This window comes from Crotalus tigris, unplaced genomic scaffold (genome assembly GCF_016545835.1).
Source record: "Crotalus tigris isolate CLP2741 ecotype Arizona unplaced genomic scaffold, ASM1654583v1 scf7180000017775.1145084777:2100578, whole genome shotgun sequence".
NCBI classification, from domain to species: Eukaryota; Metazoa; Chordata; class Lepidosauria; order Squamata; family Viperidae; genus Crotalus; species Crotalus tigris.
In genome coordinates, this window is record NW_024096626.1 from 1,151,048 (window position 1) to 1,166,806 (window position 15,759).

Here is a 15,759-nt window from a genome sequence, read left to right on the forward strand (position 1 = left end):
TTGGTATCAATTATTGCATCAACCTAAATGTCATATATGCTCAGCCCATTATGCTTGAGAATGAAGTATAAATTTTGGAGTTAGATTCCAAGAGAGAGATTAGATTGCATCTTGCAGTCTGCAGTTGTCAGATTTCTTCATTAAGTGTTTTCTGCTCTTTGCTATAAACCTAACTTATCAAAAAGCTATGCCCTTAAATTACTGCCTGTAAGGCTTTTAGTTCCAGAATCAATCAGAGAAAACCTTTATAGATAAATTGTATGATATAGCAAGGAATATGGACATGAAAATGAACATAGCAGTGTTTTGTAGGGAATAGCTATTCCCCACTGATACTACTGTAACAAATCCTGCAGGCAACAATTCAGGGATACAGCTTTATATGTGTTGATTTTATTGCAGGCTCTAGAAAAAAAGCCAATTAAATTCCAATAGTTCTGTAGTGTTCCCTCTGGTTCCACGGCACAGGTGAATTCCCACCAAATCCACCTTCTCTCCCCAAATCAAGCAGCAGTTCCTATCTGCTAGGCAAGGAGTTTCATTTGCCTACTATCTTCCCTGCTATATATGTCTCCTCCTAAGTAGTTGGGAGTAATCTCTTGCATGACACAACGTTATTCAAAATTTCTTATCCTGGGGATTTAATATTCATGCTGTGGTTGCCTAATCAGGAATGGCTGAGGGGTTTCATATTTGCTATGACAACCTACACCAAATGTTATCCGGCCTCATTCATGTAGCAGGCCATGCATTGGACTTGGTATTCTCTTTGGCTGGAGCTGGGGATCAAAAAGTGGAGGAATTGTTTGTAATTCTATTTTCATTTTCTGAATATGCTTGGAGAAATTCCTGTCTTTTGATAATTCAATAATCTGTTGAAGCCCTGACCAATCTATAGAATACTGAGGTGACTTACAGAGTTCACAATATTATTTGAAATGCCCTTTCTCTCTAGTAAGTCCCTTGATTTAATAGAGAACCAAGAATAGTGGCATGTATGATTGTTGTTGTTAGTTGCGAAGTTGTGTCTGACCCATCGCGACCCCAGGGACAATGTTCGTCCAGGCCTTCCTGTCCTCCACCATCTTCTGGAGTCCATTTAAGCCAGCAGTTCTCAACCTATGGGTCGCGACCCCATTTGGGGTCGATAGACCATTTCACGGGGGTCACCAAGCAAGGCTGTCCGCCATTTTTTTCCCCTTTTCTGGCGGGTGCCTTACCTCCCTTGGGCTGGGCCAGCTGGTGGCCCAGCCGGTGGTCCGCCTGCTCCACCTCTGCCGCTTGCCAGCTACGCCTCGGCCAGCACAGGGGGCGGCACCACGCATGCGCGGCACTCCCGGGCAGGGAAAGTCCTCGACTTATGACCAGTTGGATAGTCCTCAACTTACGACTGGTTTAGTCCTTGACTTACAACCGGTTGGGGTCGCGGCATTAAAAAGGTTGAGAACCACTGATTTAAGCTCACGCCTACTGCTTACAAACTCTCATGTTGATTCAATTTAAACATGGAATAGTACTTCTTTTTAGGCCCATTCTCTTTATGATACTGGAAGCAATATCCATTATATCTAAAGCAGACCTGGGCATTTTAAAGCCTACACACACACACACACACACACACATCTGGTCCTTTGGCTATCCCTGTCTGGCCTGTGAGAGGTCAGTCAGAAATTAGAATTCAAATGTTAATAAGATGTAACATGTATTCTTACCAATAGAAGCTAATCAAAACCATATAATTTACTGCTTCTTATATAAAGTGATAAAATATTGAGCAGAATTAGCTTCAGCTTATTAGTTCTGCCTTCCACAGCAGTCTATTTGTCATGTGGCTCTTTGGGAAAATTAATTTTCCACTTCTAGTTAAAGAGACCAGGCTGGTAATATTGTAATGCCTAGCATTTCTTTCATTGAGCTTTTAAAGAATTAATTTTAATATTTGTAATTTATTTATCTTTTGATGATATTGTTTGGTCTACATTTTGTATTATACCTACTGTAAGCTGCTAGTACTACCAATCATATAGAAAGGTGAAGTATAGTCCATAAATAAATAAACTCTCATTTTTAGCTCTTTTGCTAATATTTTATGTTGGAAGTATGAAAAAAATTAAATGCATAAATATTATGAGACTATTTCCTGCTATGCGGTAAGATTGTAGGGAAAAGAAAAAGATAAGTATTTCAAAACAAGTTGTGGTGGACATTTGAGACACTTTCCTTTGGAAAAAGGGTGGAAAGAGTTGTGATAAGAATTAAAAACTTTTGTTCTTAATAAAAGTTAAGAACAGTTAGTCAATAGGCAGTGTTAGGGTGGAAAATAAAAGAAAAAGTTATTTCCTCTGTCATAATTCCAGATTATGGATCCAATTAAATGATCAGAGGTATACAAAATACTTTTTCATATATTGAATGCAGTAGTTAAAACAGGGCATTCATTTTATGCAATGTTATGCTGGTCAATGACTGAAATAAAAGATTCTGATTTTATTTGGGATATTCATTTTCATGTTTGATGGCCTTAATCATTATTTATTTAATGTAACTAGAATCAACGTTCTTCTCCATACCAGTTAATGGGGAATGCAGCAATAACTGAGTTCTTATTATCTCTGGTTAGATATCTTGAAAATACAATAAGTCTCTGGATTAAGTAGGACTTTAGTCTAATCTAGCAGAATTCTTATTGTATAGATCAGTGGCTCCCAAACTTTTCTATACCCTGCACCCCTAGAACGCTTCTGATATATTCTCGCACCCCTTACAAAAGTTCAAAATAATGGCAATGAATTATGCATATACACTATAATTTTGAAAACCCAAGTTTTTGCACCCCCTGGTATATCATCTCGTACCCCCAGGGGGTGCGAGCACCCCTGGTTGGGAATCCCTGGTATAGATGGATAGAAATAAAAAGTTAAATGTAAAATAAATGCAAACATTGAATCTTTGAAGGCAATTTCATGAGAACTTGAACTACAGTAGTTCCACTATTAAGTGATTTGCTGTGTACCAGCATCCTTCATTTTAAAATGTTTCCAATTTTTGTAAAACATCTAAATCAAATAAATACATTCTGAAGAAAGTATATGGAATATTCATACATACAAAGTACTTTTTTTACATATAGAGGCTTTAGATACAGACTCTACATTTCATTTGAAAAATATTAGCATTAGTTTAAGTTTGCATCTTTCTAGTTTTATAGACATGTTTTACAGTTTGCAGGAATGCAAAGTAGATTTCTTGGCATCCACACATTTCATATTGTTTACTGTTGCATGTAACTATCTCTATGTTTTTCCACTCCGTTCAGACAAAGTAAGACTTTGTTTTTAAATAGATAGCAGAAACCTTTAAAAGAAAAGCTGTCTGGTTATTTTAAATATTTTGAAGACAGCAAGCATATATTTTTTATCTAAAATGAACTTAGGATACAGATAAGGAAAGAAGCATTCGATAACACTAGACAACAAAGACTGCTTCCTGAACATTTTGGGGTGTATTTTATAGATATTTGGCCGCTAATCACAAAAACATGTAATTTAACCTATCGTGTACCATTTTACAGAAATCTTCTGTTTTTACACAATGGCAATGTACGTCTTTCAATACCTTTTGGCTACACTGCACACCTTAAAAAAACATGGAACTGTTATTGAAGCACATCCAGTACACCAAATACAACTGGAATATCTGTGGAGATAGTATAATAATAATAATAATAACAACAACAACAACAGCAGTAAGTGGAGCACCACTTGAACACCACTGGCATTGACAAATTCGCCATTAGTCAATTGCAAAAGGCAGCCTTACTAGGAACTGCTTCCATCCTGCAACGATATCTGTAATACCATCAAATATCCACATCTGCCTATCCCAGGTCATTAGTAAGGACTCGATAGGTAGACAAAAATGCCAAATCCAGTCTGAACATCTGGCTGACTGTGTGATGATCCTTAATTATGATGATGATGATGATGATGATGGAAGGAACCTTTGAGGTCTTCTAGTCCAACCCCCTGTTCAGGCAGGAAACCCTATTCCATTTCAGACAGATGACTCCAGTCTCTTCTTAAAAACTTCCAGTGTTGGAGCATTCACAACTTCTTGAGGCAGGTTGTTCCACTGATTAATTGTTCTGTCAGGAAATTTCTCTTTAGTTCTAGGTTGCTTCTCTCCTTGATTAGTTTCCATCCATTGCTTCTTGTCCTGCCCTCAGGTGCTTTGGACAATAGCTTTGTGGCAACCCCTGAGATATTGAAACACTGCTATCATGTCACCCCTAGTCCTTCTCTACATTAGACATTCCCAATCCCAGCAACCGTTCTTTATATGTTTTAGCCTCCAGCCCCCTAATCATCTTTGTTGCTCTTCTCTGTACTCTTTCTAGAGTCTCAAAAAATTTTTTACATCGTGGTGAGCAAAACTGGATGTAGTATTCCATAGTGGGTCTGCTGCTTGGAATGCAACTTGGACATACCAAATACTGTTCTTACACATATGTGAAAGGGATATCCATGCAAGAATGTCACATTACACTTAAAAAGAAATGGCCACTATGAAATAATTTGGTTCCAGGACAGAAAAACATGGCACATGAACAATTTGTTGACCCAGAAAATATATTTTTGCCTCAGCTTCACATAAAACTATTTGAGATAGCTATTTCCAAGAATAACTGATGCCAAGATTAAGGAAGGCATTTTTGTTGGTCTGCAGATCAGATATATCATCAATCACAAACAGTTGAAAGATTGGTTACTAAGTTCAGAGAAAATCACCCGGAAAACTTGCAAGGATATTATTGAGAATTTTCTTGGCAACTACAGACCACCAAACTAAGTTTAGATGGTTGACAAACTTCATACAGCATACAATACCATGAAGTGCAATATATCACTGAAGATTCATTTTCTGCATTCACACTTGGACTTTTTTCATGAAAATCTAGGTACAGTGACAAACATGGTGAAAAGTTTCACCAGGATATTGCCACAGTGGAAAAACAGTATCAGGGCGACTGGAATCCATCAATGCTGGCTGACTATTGTTGGGACACTACAGTGAAATGCATCAAACACTGACTACAAATGAAAATAGGCAACAAAGCACATTTACTTCTACTGAACACATGGATTGTATTGTAAACATGCGATTAATTCTATTACAGTCATTAAAAGTAAATTTCATATTTCTCAAGATTCCTATATGGTACAGTCATTCTGAAATAATTTAGTGTTTAGTTTGAAAAGGCTTATCGTAATTACAAAAAGTTTTATTAAAAAGCAAAACTTCGAAAGGAATTGTTGTCTATTGTAATGGTACAGGTTCTGCATGAAATAATGTAAAATATGCCCTGTATTTTAGTGAGGAATTACTTTCCAGTGACAACTGATGAGAATATAATTCTAAGCACAAACCAAAAAAAAAAAAAAAGTTCCAATCTTTCTTCATGTACATTTGTCTAAAAGGTGTTCCATTCTCAGTCTTAGCTCCTAGATGCTTCATGGATATGTCAATGCAGTTTCCTTTATAGCAGCATTAAAATGATTTGCTTCTGCCTTCCTGTGAGATGTTTTTGCAACTTCCCAAATTAGCCAATAATAAGTTTGATCCAGCACAAACCTGATGCTGCTTAGTTTTTGATATAATGTTATCACCTGGAGAACCATGAGTACTTTCAATAATAATCATAGAATATTGGAACAGTGCATGTTTGTTTCTTAATTATGTATTTTTATATATTTTATTAATTTTCTGTTATTACAATTCTTTAGTGCTTAATGAACATGTTGTTTGGGTTAATTTATTATGTTTAGTAACACCAGTGAAGTTCTTACTCTCTGTCCCATTTTTCCAGCCATTGATAAAATAGGTTCCATGTTTGATAATATTCTGTATCTTCTTTTTCTTTAATTCTCAGTGTAAGTCTATCCATTTTCGCACAGTCCAGTATTTTCTTAATTATCTCTTCCAATGGTGTTTTTTCATTTTTCCAGTGCTGTGCAAATACAATCCTTGCTGCTATTAATACATTTTAAATATACACTTCGTTTATCAAGTTTTTCTGAAATTATGCCTAATAAAAAGAGTTTGGGTTTAACGTCTATGTGTTTCCCTAACAACTTTTCTAACCAAGTATGTATTTTTGTCCAATTTTTTTTTTTGCTTTAACACGTGTCCACCACAAGTGATAATATGTACCAGCGTTTTGGTTACATTTCCAACATTTGCTAGGCATATTTTTAAACATTTTTGCTAACCTAATGGGTGGTAAATGCCATCTATAAAACATTTTATATATGTTTTCTTTATACAAGGTTGCCATTGTTAATTTATAGTTTCTATCCCAAAGATTTTGCCATTTTTCTAATTCTATATTATATCCAAAAATTTTTGCCCATAGTTTCTTTCACTTGTCTTCCGTTTTCAAATTCAATTAAAAAAAGGTTCTTAATTTTTCATCAAAACTTAACATCTGGTTAAATGATGTCTGATCTTTATAAAAACCATATATTTTAACATCCTTATCATACCTCAATTGCATTTGCAGTCAGGGCCACCATGCTAGATCAATACCTTGATCTTCTAATTCTTGTTTAGATTTTAATTTCCCATCTGTATTCAAAATATATTTGTATATTTGTATTTTATCTGTAAGGTTTTTAACTATAATTTAACTATAGCTTTAGTTTTTTCTCTATTTTCAATCTTGCTATTTCTCCAAATTCTTCTATCCTTTTTCAATAGTTTTAGAGACTAAGGTTATCGCCAGCGGTTCTTCTATAATGAATACCAAATCATCCGCAAACGTTTGTTATTTGTAGCTTTCCTCTTTTATCTCCATTCCTTTAATTTTTGGATCCTGTCTAATATTTCTATTATGAACTTCCAAAGTTAGTATAAATAATAATAGGGATAATGGACATTCTTGTCTAGTGCCTTTCTTTATATTAAAATTTTCTGTATAATCCCCATTTACAATTACTTTTGCTGTTTATCGTATATTGTCTTAATAATCTTTATGAACTTTTCTCCAAAGTTCATGTAATTTAACTATTGTACCATAAATTGCCAATTGACATTGTCAAAAGCTTTTTGAGCATCTAGGAAAATTAGTGCCATTTGTTTTCCTGGGTGAATTTCATAGTATTCCAATGTACCTAAAATAATCCTTGTTTTTTGTCTTTTTGGTAAAAATCCATTTTGATCTGAATGGATAAATTCAGTCAGAAATCTTTTCAATCTCTCTGCTATTATTAAAGTGAAAATTTTGTAATCCACATATAATAATGATATTGGTCTATAATTTTTTATCTGTGTAAGGACCAAGTCCTTTTTTGGTATTAAAAGTAATATTTTTTTCTGTCCATGTGTTTGGTAATTAAGCCTGTAGCAATACCTCATTACAAACTTTTTTCATTGGTGAGCTTAATATATCTTGTAGACATTTATAGAACTCTGCAGGTAGCCCGTCTGTCTGGAATTTTATCATTTTTTTGTTTTTGTATAGCTTCCATCAGTTCCATCAATGTGGTTTTTTCATTTAGCATAGTTTTAAAGTTCTCTGGGATTTTTGGTAGGATAGTGTTTTCGATGTATTGTATTTTTTCCCTGAGGGATTTCTTCTGTATCATATAGTTTTTCATAAAATTCTTTAACTATTTTTTTTTATTACATCATTTGAAATTGTAAGCCTCCCTTCTCATCTTGCAATTTATTTATCGGTGTCTTTTTTTCTTTTTTTAGTTTATAAGCGAGCCATCTTCCCGGCTTATTTGCATTTTTGAAGAAGTTTTGTTTTGTTCTTTTAATTTGTTGAGTCAATTTCTCTGATTCTATTAAGTTTAGTTTGTGTTTTATTATCTCCATCTGTTTTTTCACAGATTTCTTTTGTGGGTGTATATTTGTAATTCTAGTTCCAATTTCTTAAATTCTTCCCTTAAATTTATACACAGTTGTTGTTTTTCTTTGTTCTTTTTAGCCATATATGTTATAGCTAAACCTCTGGATTTGATTTGTATTTTTTCATGTTTTTGAATTGAAACTGGGATAAAATTACTGACTAGAAACCAGTGGTTCTCAACCTTCCTAATGCCGCGACCCTTTAATATAGTTCTTCATGTTGTGGTGACCCCCAACCATAAAATTATTTTCGTTGCTACTTCATAATTGTAATTTTGCTACTGTTTTGAATCGTAATGTAAATATCTGATATGCAGGGTATATTTTCATAGTTACGAATTGAACATAATTAAAGCATAGTGATTAATCACAAAAACAAAAAGAGTAAGCTGGAGAAGCTTATTCTTCCTTGCTCAAAAATGTTGGGAGGGAGGGAAGAGGAAGGAAGGAAGGAAGATTGAAGGGGAAAGGAAGGAGATGGAGAAGGAAGGAGATTGAAGGGGGAAGGAAGGAAGGAGAGAGAGATTGAAGGGGAAGGGATGGAGATGGAAGAAAGGAAGAAGATTGAAGGGGAAAGGAAGGAAGGAAGGAAGGAAGGAAGGAAGGAAGGAAGGAGAGATTGAAGGGGAAGGGAAGGAGATGGAAGGAAGGAAGGAAGGAAGGATTGATCTTTGGAGAGTCATGTTTTCCCAGATGGTGATGAACTGCAACTCCCAGCATTCCCTACTCTTCCACAGTGCTTTTTAGGGCTGCTGGAGATGGAGAGCCTGGCAGAGAGCCAGGCGACGCCAACTCCGGGGCCTCGGAAGCCGTGCGGAGGATCTGTGTGCCTCGGAGCCGCCGGCTGACCTCACACCTGCCAAACAGGAGCCCCCCCCATCCTCATCCTGGCACCTCTTGCCCTCTCCCAGCTGCTTCCCTGGGACCTGCCCACCCCTCCAGCCTCCTGAGCACCATCGCAGCGGTGGGATCGTGGGAGCCCCTTTCCACGTCATGCAGCCCTTCACCGCCACGACCATTCCCTGACTTGTCACACGCGAGAGGGGCATGGCCGGAGCGCCAGCTCCCGCTCACCGCTTCTCCCCTCCTGGCCCGTCCGGCTGGCCTCCGACGCACATGCGGACATCGCCCTTTTCCCCGCTGCCTGGCCGCTTCTGAGTCCCGGAGCCCGGCGAGCCAGGAAGGAGTCGCTCCTGCCTGCCAGCCCCAGGGCCATGCCAAGCACCAGAGGGCCGAGGCAGCCTCTGACGGTGAGGGAGGCGGGCCGGGCGGCAAGGGGGAAGCTCTGGTGCGGCATGGAGGGCACCCGGGACAGAGCACAGCCGGGCAACCAGGAGTCATGGGGACCGGCTCAGCACCGCAGCTCAGCTGAGCCAGCGGCAGCGGCGGAGCAGTCCAGCGGCAGCACCAGCAGCAGCCCAGACCCGGCTCGGACCGGCCACCCACACAGCTGAGCCGGCCCAGGGCGGCGTTGGGGGCGCGTGTCAAGCCCCTGGGCTTGCTATGAGCCGGGAGATGGGGAGGACGCAACCAGCAGCCAGCCGATGTGCGCATGGCCCCCATGAGCACCGCCCGACTCCCAACAGTCAGCTGGGAGTTGGGCCGGCATCCGGACATTGGTGGGGAGCCGGCGGGGCTGTTACACACCGCCCAGTTCCCGACAGCCAGCTGAGAGTCAGCCCGGCGTGCGCATGTCAGCTGGGAGTCGGCCCAGCCTCAGCATGTCGGCCCGGCTCCTGGGAATCAGCTGGGAGCCAGCCCGGCTCCCAGCCAGCAGCTGGGAGTCAGCATGGCCGCCGCAGGATGGCGCTGACGGAGAAGGGCACCCTGGAGGCAGAGGAGCCGGAGGAGGGCGGTGGCGGCCGGATAGAGGAGCAGTGTCTCGGTTCCTAAGACCATCGGAAATATGTGTTTCCAATGGTCTTAGGCGACCCCTGTAAAAGTGTCGTTCGACCCCCAAAAGGGTCACGACCCACAGGTTGAGAACCGCTGCTATAAACCCTAGGCTTTGTGCTTGTCTGCTAAGTTACCAAGCTTCTACCGGTTTATGGTCTTGTATTTTAGGAAGCCAACAAATGAAATAATAGTCATATGAAACAATGAGAAAAATGACAGAATAGATATAAACTGAAACTAGTTCTAAGGCTACCAGTAGTATTGAAGAGAATCAATATGGCTGGCTGTTCATGCATCCTTTTGAATCATACATAAATGTGTTCTTGGAATACAACAAATCAAAACACCACTGTATAAACCAGTGGTTCTCAACCTTTCTAATGCCGCGACCCCCATAATACAGTTCCCCATGTTGTGGTGACCCCCAACCATTTATACATCACTGGGTGCCAGGGGCGTGGCCAAAGAAAAGGGGGAAAAATGGCGGACAGCCTTGTTTGGCGACCCCCATGAAATGGTCGTTCGACCCCAAATGGGGTCCCGACCCACAGGTTGAGAACCACTGGTATAAACTAACATGATTGTCTGGTTTTGGCTTGGTCATAATGGTTTGCAAATCATAGTTGATAGATGAAATATTTTGCCTGATTACAGCCAGTGGATAGCAGATTTTGTCTTGAAATTTCAGAAACTATGCAGTAAATCATGCTTGACTCCAAGTAATTGACTCCTAAAGACCACGTAGATATTTAATGGACAGAAAAACAGTAAGAGTTGTAATATTTCTGCATTATGCCAGTTCACCCAAATGAACTGGCATATTCCCCAACACAGTAGCAAATATGTCTTCTCAGTCTTCCAAAGTACTTGAGAAAGACACCAACTCTTCTTATTTTTGTAGCATTTGTTTAATCGTCTTCAATACCTTTCCCCAGATTTTATTCCAAGGATGACTGTAAGACTTAGTTCGTCTCATGACAGTAACAATGTACAATGCGTGCTTCTCAAAGTGACACAGAGCTAAAGTTTCAAGGGAAAATAGAATAAGGCCTTTTTTACGAAACCCTGGAAGCCAATGCTATCTGCCTTTTTCTCTTCAGCAGCTTGGCAGCCGAGCCTTCGTTCCCGCCCCACCCACGCGTCAGCCTTTGGCTGGCCCCTGGGACGGAGGGGAAAGGAAAGGGAGGTCCAATTCCGCCCCTCTCCTCTTCTCTCCTCCCGAAGACGAAAGTTGACGTCATTATCCGGGCTCTTCTCACCGCGGGTCACAATGGAGTCGAAGCGGAGCTCAACCGAAACGAAACGGCCGGGCAGCCACCCGCTTCAGTGATTGCGGCCCGGCCTCGTTAACGCGGGCCCCGCTCGGCCGCCGTCGATATCCAGCCCAGCCACCAACGCTGTCAGGCCCTTGGCCCCTCCCCCACCGGCTACACACGGCACACCAAGCAGACCCTGCCGCTATACGGCGGCGACTCCAGCCTCACATAAAGCAAGGCGCAAGCGGGTGCTGCAGCTGCTGGTCCCTGCTCTGCTGTGGGCACGGAACGGGGCTGTGGGAGTGATTGACTGACTGACAATCAGGAAAGGGAGGGAGTCACGCTGGCCGCCGCGAACGCTGTTTGGGTGGCGGGGCCGGCGCCGCTGCGTTGACTCGGAGTCTGCGCTGCATATGCTGTGAGCCGAGCCCTCCTAGAGCCGCCATATTGCCCGGGACTCAGACGCTCCGTCTTTGCTGGTGCTGCCGTGTCCGTCACGACTTTGCTCCTAGGCGCAGCACGGATTTCTTTTTCCTCTTCTAGAGGCAGTCTCATAGGTTTCTCGCTGCTGGCCCTGCCAGTCCAGCTCCCCTTCCTCTCTCTTATTCCTATCCCCTTCTCCAGGGATTGAAGGTATCCGATTTCCCCGGATGAGGTAGAACAGCCCGGAGGCCTACCTCAGCCTAACGGAGCTACAGGACGAGAAAGAGCGTCAGCCCGCTTGGGCCTCGCAACGCATCGCCGGCTCTGTGGCGGTCGCCGAAAAGCTAGCGACGCAAAACTAAAAGGAGAATACAAGAAAAGGCCGCCCGTAAAGGAGGTTCAGTCAGGAAAGCGACACGGGACAGTTTCCTGCAAAGCGCGGCATAGGAAAGCCGGCTTCTCTAGCAGCCACCGCCACTCGGATTTTCCTTGGAATGAAACGCAGCCCCGTTGGTTGCTGCGGCGGCGGCGGCGGCGGCTTCTGCCGCCTGGGATGAGAAACTCTTCGGCCACACCCGCCGCAGCCTCCTCCTCCCTGCATCGCCAGCGGCAGCGGCGCCCGGGAGCAGAGCGGGCCTCGGCATTAGACCCAAGAGTAGCAGCAGGAAAAGGCGACGCTGTGTGGGGGTAAGCGAGTCGGGAAAGGGGCTGCTCCGTCGGGGAAATGAAGGGTCGTTCTGTGGGTAAGCAGCGGGTAAATTCCAGGAGGGGAGTCTTTCGCTTGGTATCTATCTCTTCATTCGTGAGTTAGCGTATCTTGGAGTGAGTAATGTCTGTTCGTGCGTGTGTCAGTGTCGTGGAGTATGGAGGGAAAATGGCTGACGACTCAGTCCTCATTCTTTCTGCCCGGCCTGAACTGGGCCTTGCAGGAGAATGGGGCGCGCACACCCCACATCCGCAGTCCCGGAAAGAAAGAGAGACAACCTGCAGAGCTGGCCGGCTGTTGGCCCGGCCCCTCCTTAAATAGCGAAGAAAACTGGCGAAGAAGAGAGTACAAGGAGTACCCGGTAGATCTTCCCGGCGTTTAGTTCCTTTTGATTCTCGTTCCACTTCATAGCAAACGCCATTATTGAGGTGGAGTGATTGGAATCGTTTGGGCCTAGTTCACGCCAGGAAATAAGGCTCTGCACAGACTCTCTTCTTTCTTTCTAAATCCGGTCTCGGATGTTGCGGCCCAGCGGTTTCGTCTTCGTTGTAAACATTATTGTCATGGGTGCAGGTGGGCTGTGTCATGGCTGCGCTCTCTGTTTCCAGTAAAGCTGTGATATTCTAGGATTTACCTTAGATATCAGCATCTGAAGTTTAAATTGAGTCTAGTTGGCTAATTTGAATGTATTTGAGTTTTATAATTTTTATTGGACAGAATCTACATTGTAAATATTGTCTGGAATTTTTTATATATGAGACTGATGAATCTACGTACAAGATACGGTAAGAGACTAAACTGAGAAATTCAGAATCTCATAGGTATCTTTAAAGCAAATTTAAATAAAGTTGGAAGGGACCTTGGAGGTCATCTACTCCAACCCCCTGCTCAGGCAGGAAACCCTATACCATTACAGACATAATATTAACAAACTAATACTGAGTTTGCTGCACAGTCCAGAATAGGTATTGAGTATGAATAGAAAAAAAACATAGCTGTAATTATGTGAGGACTGCTAAGTCAAGCCTAATGAAACTCAATGAACCTCAAATATGTATGTGGTAGATTATAGTAATGGTAGATTATTTTTGTACTGAATTTTCTAAGATACTTTAAAGTTTTCCCAGTGCTGCGCTGTTCTGTCAGTATCCTAATTTTGCACAACATATTTTAAACTATGCTTCTGGTACAGATTATTTGGATGGACATATATGTTGATAGAAATGTGAAATCAGGGGGTGTGGTTTCTATTATTTAGTGCATAATGATACATTTTGTCTGTTTAGTTTTTTATGTAGCTATAACTAGTCTTAGTGCAATGTATGCTAGCATATATATATTAATTGGTTTTCTGTTTTCCCATTTATATTATACTGAGTTGTGTTGCTACAAAAAACCTTTTGTCAGAATTGAATTCATCAGTACTATAAAAGTTGTAGGGCTATTAAAACCTGTTCCATATCAGAAAATAAACAATTTGGAAATGGGTTGTAACAATTTTTATAATTCCTTAAATTGTTGAGGTATATGTTCTGTTATTTTTTTAATAATGGAAAGGAAAATTGGGCAAATGCAAACACCCTTTTACCAAAGTATTTCTACCGTATCTGGACCTAAGAATGGCATATTATTGAAATTTATGGATTGCTTTTAATACAATTAATAAAATCTGGAATAAGTTGCCATCCTATTTTTTCATATATTTATAAAACATATTACTAGCAAGTTTTCTGTTTAAACATGGAAACCACATTGATCTACAACTAGTATTTTTCCCCAAGTTAAAATGCTATGTATATTTGCTTAGAAGTATATTTCATTGAAATCAAGGGCAGTTGCTTATAATATTGCATAGGATGTACTGTAAAAGTAATATTATAGTGTCTTTTGGTTTACTTGATTTTCTTCCCCATGCCTTTCAAAAATATAGGTCATAAATCAATCACACAACTTTAAGTGACTCTTTGTAATTGGTTCACTTTTAGCTTGCTCACATTCAACATATTTGAATATTTCTTAATATAATTTACTTTTTGAAAACTTAAAAGTTTTAAAATATGTCTCTTGAAATACTTTTACAAAAACAATTATGTTATAGTAATGCTCATTATGAAAAAGAAGGATGAGATAGAAACCCTAGGGGGAAAAGGTATAGAAGATTTTTACTGTATTTAACTGTAAGAAAACTAGTTTTTCCAAAACTAATTTACCTTTAAAATAGAATCAGCTTAGACTCACTCAAGAACAAACAAAAATGTGGAGGAAGATTCTAATCTTTGGGGATAAGAGATATCTTAAATTCAGGGTCATGTTTCTTTTAGGTAAATGTGTTAATCACTTTAAATTTTCATTTCAAAACAGCAGTGATATAACAAGGCTATTATACCAAACATAATTGGGGAAATAAATTGTGTCAGGTGATTATCATGGTATTTATAGTCAAGAGTATAGCAATTGTTCTTTTGTGTGAGAGCTGGAAGCTAACATTTAAAGTTTTAAAAATGTAGCAGATTTTGTTTCAAAAAAGTAACACTAAATTAAAATTATTTGAACTCAAAGCACTTTACTGGTAATTGGAAATATATTGAATAAACATATTTTAAAATCTGTTCTTGGAATAATCTATTGTGTTTGAAGTGCCTTCATAAAAATTATATATGATTTTCAAGCATAATACTTCATAATAATGAATGTTTTCTTTTGTATTTTATATCTTGGGAGTGCTTGTCAAATTCATATGATTAGTTCTTATATAGGTGAAAATCTGAAGTCCGTGTAATCTTAGTATTTTCTAAAAAAAGTCTTTATAAAAATAGCACGTCTCTCTTTTACTGTGTATCAATTTGATTTTTCTTACTGTATTTATCTGTTTTGTTCTATTATTGCAGTTGTATATATATTCAGTTTTTACAATTACCATTTCTTTAGTTGAGACCAGTGAGACTCAAGCTAATTGAGACGTGGATCCAAAACACCACTAGCTGGAAGTAAGTTTTTTAATGTTATCATATATTAAGTTCAGATTGTGACAATATACACTTTGAATTAAACGATTCTTTGGTAATGGAACAACATCAAACCCATCAATATTTTTCCTTTTTCCACTCTTTGCCCTTGAATAAATTTTATTTATTTGGGCAAAGAACTCTTTATTATTTCAGATCTGCATGAAATAATAGTAACTACTTAGTAAACAGTTACCTAATACAGGTAGTTCTCAACCTAGTCCCAGACGTACGACCACAATTGAGCCCAAAATTTCTGTTGCTAAGTGAAACATTTGTTAATTGAGTTTTGCCCCATTTTATGACCAATTTGCTATATTTGTTAAGTGAATCACTGCAGATATTAAGTTAGTAATACGGTTGTTAAATAAATCTGGCTTCCTCATTGACTGCTTGTCAGAATGTTGACTGCAGGGCACTGCAATCGTCATAAATATGAATCAGCTGTCAAGTATCTGAATTCTGATTATGTGAACGTGGGGATGCTACAACGGTCGTAAGTGTGAAAAATGATCATAAGTCATTTTTTCCAGTGCCATTGTAACTTTGAACAGTCATTAAG

At 39.9% G+C, this 15,759-nt stretch overlaps 1 protein-coding gene across 5 annotated transcripts in view; it reads left to right on the plus strand.

Annotated features, from left to right (window-relative positions):
• Positions 1-15,759, plus strand: part of LOC120307405 (probable ubiquitin carboxyl-terminal hydrolase FAF-X) — a 117,915-nt gene that overhangs the window by 9,209 nt on the left and 92,947 nt on the right. Inside the window, exons 1-2 of one of the 5 annotated variants that reach the window (XM_039342174.1) lie at positions 11,007-12,173; positions 15,081-15,179. The gene's annotated coding sequence lies outside the window, so the exon portion shown is untranslated. Of the gene's footprint in view, positions 1-11,006; positions 12,174-12,200; positions 12,230-15,080; positions 15,180-15,759 lie in introns of those variants that run through there. The other 4 variants (XM_039342177.1, XM_039342176.1, XM_039342175.1 and 1 more) reach the window with 4 other exon arrangements.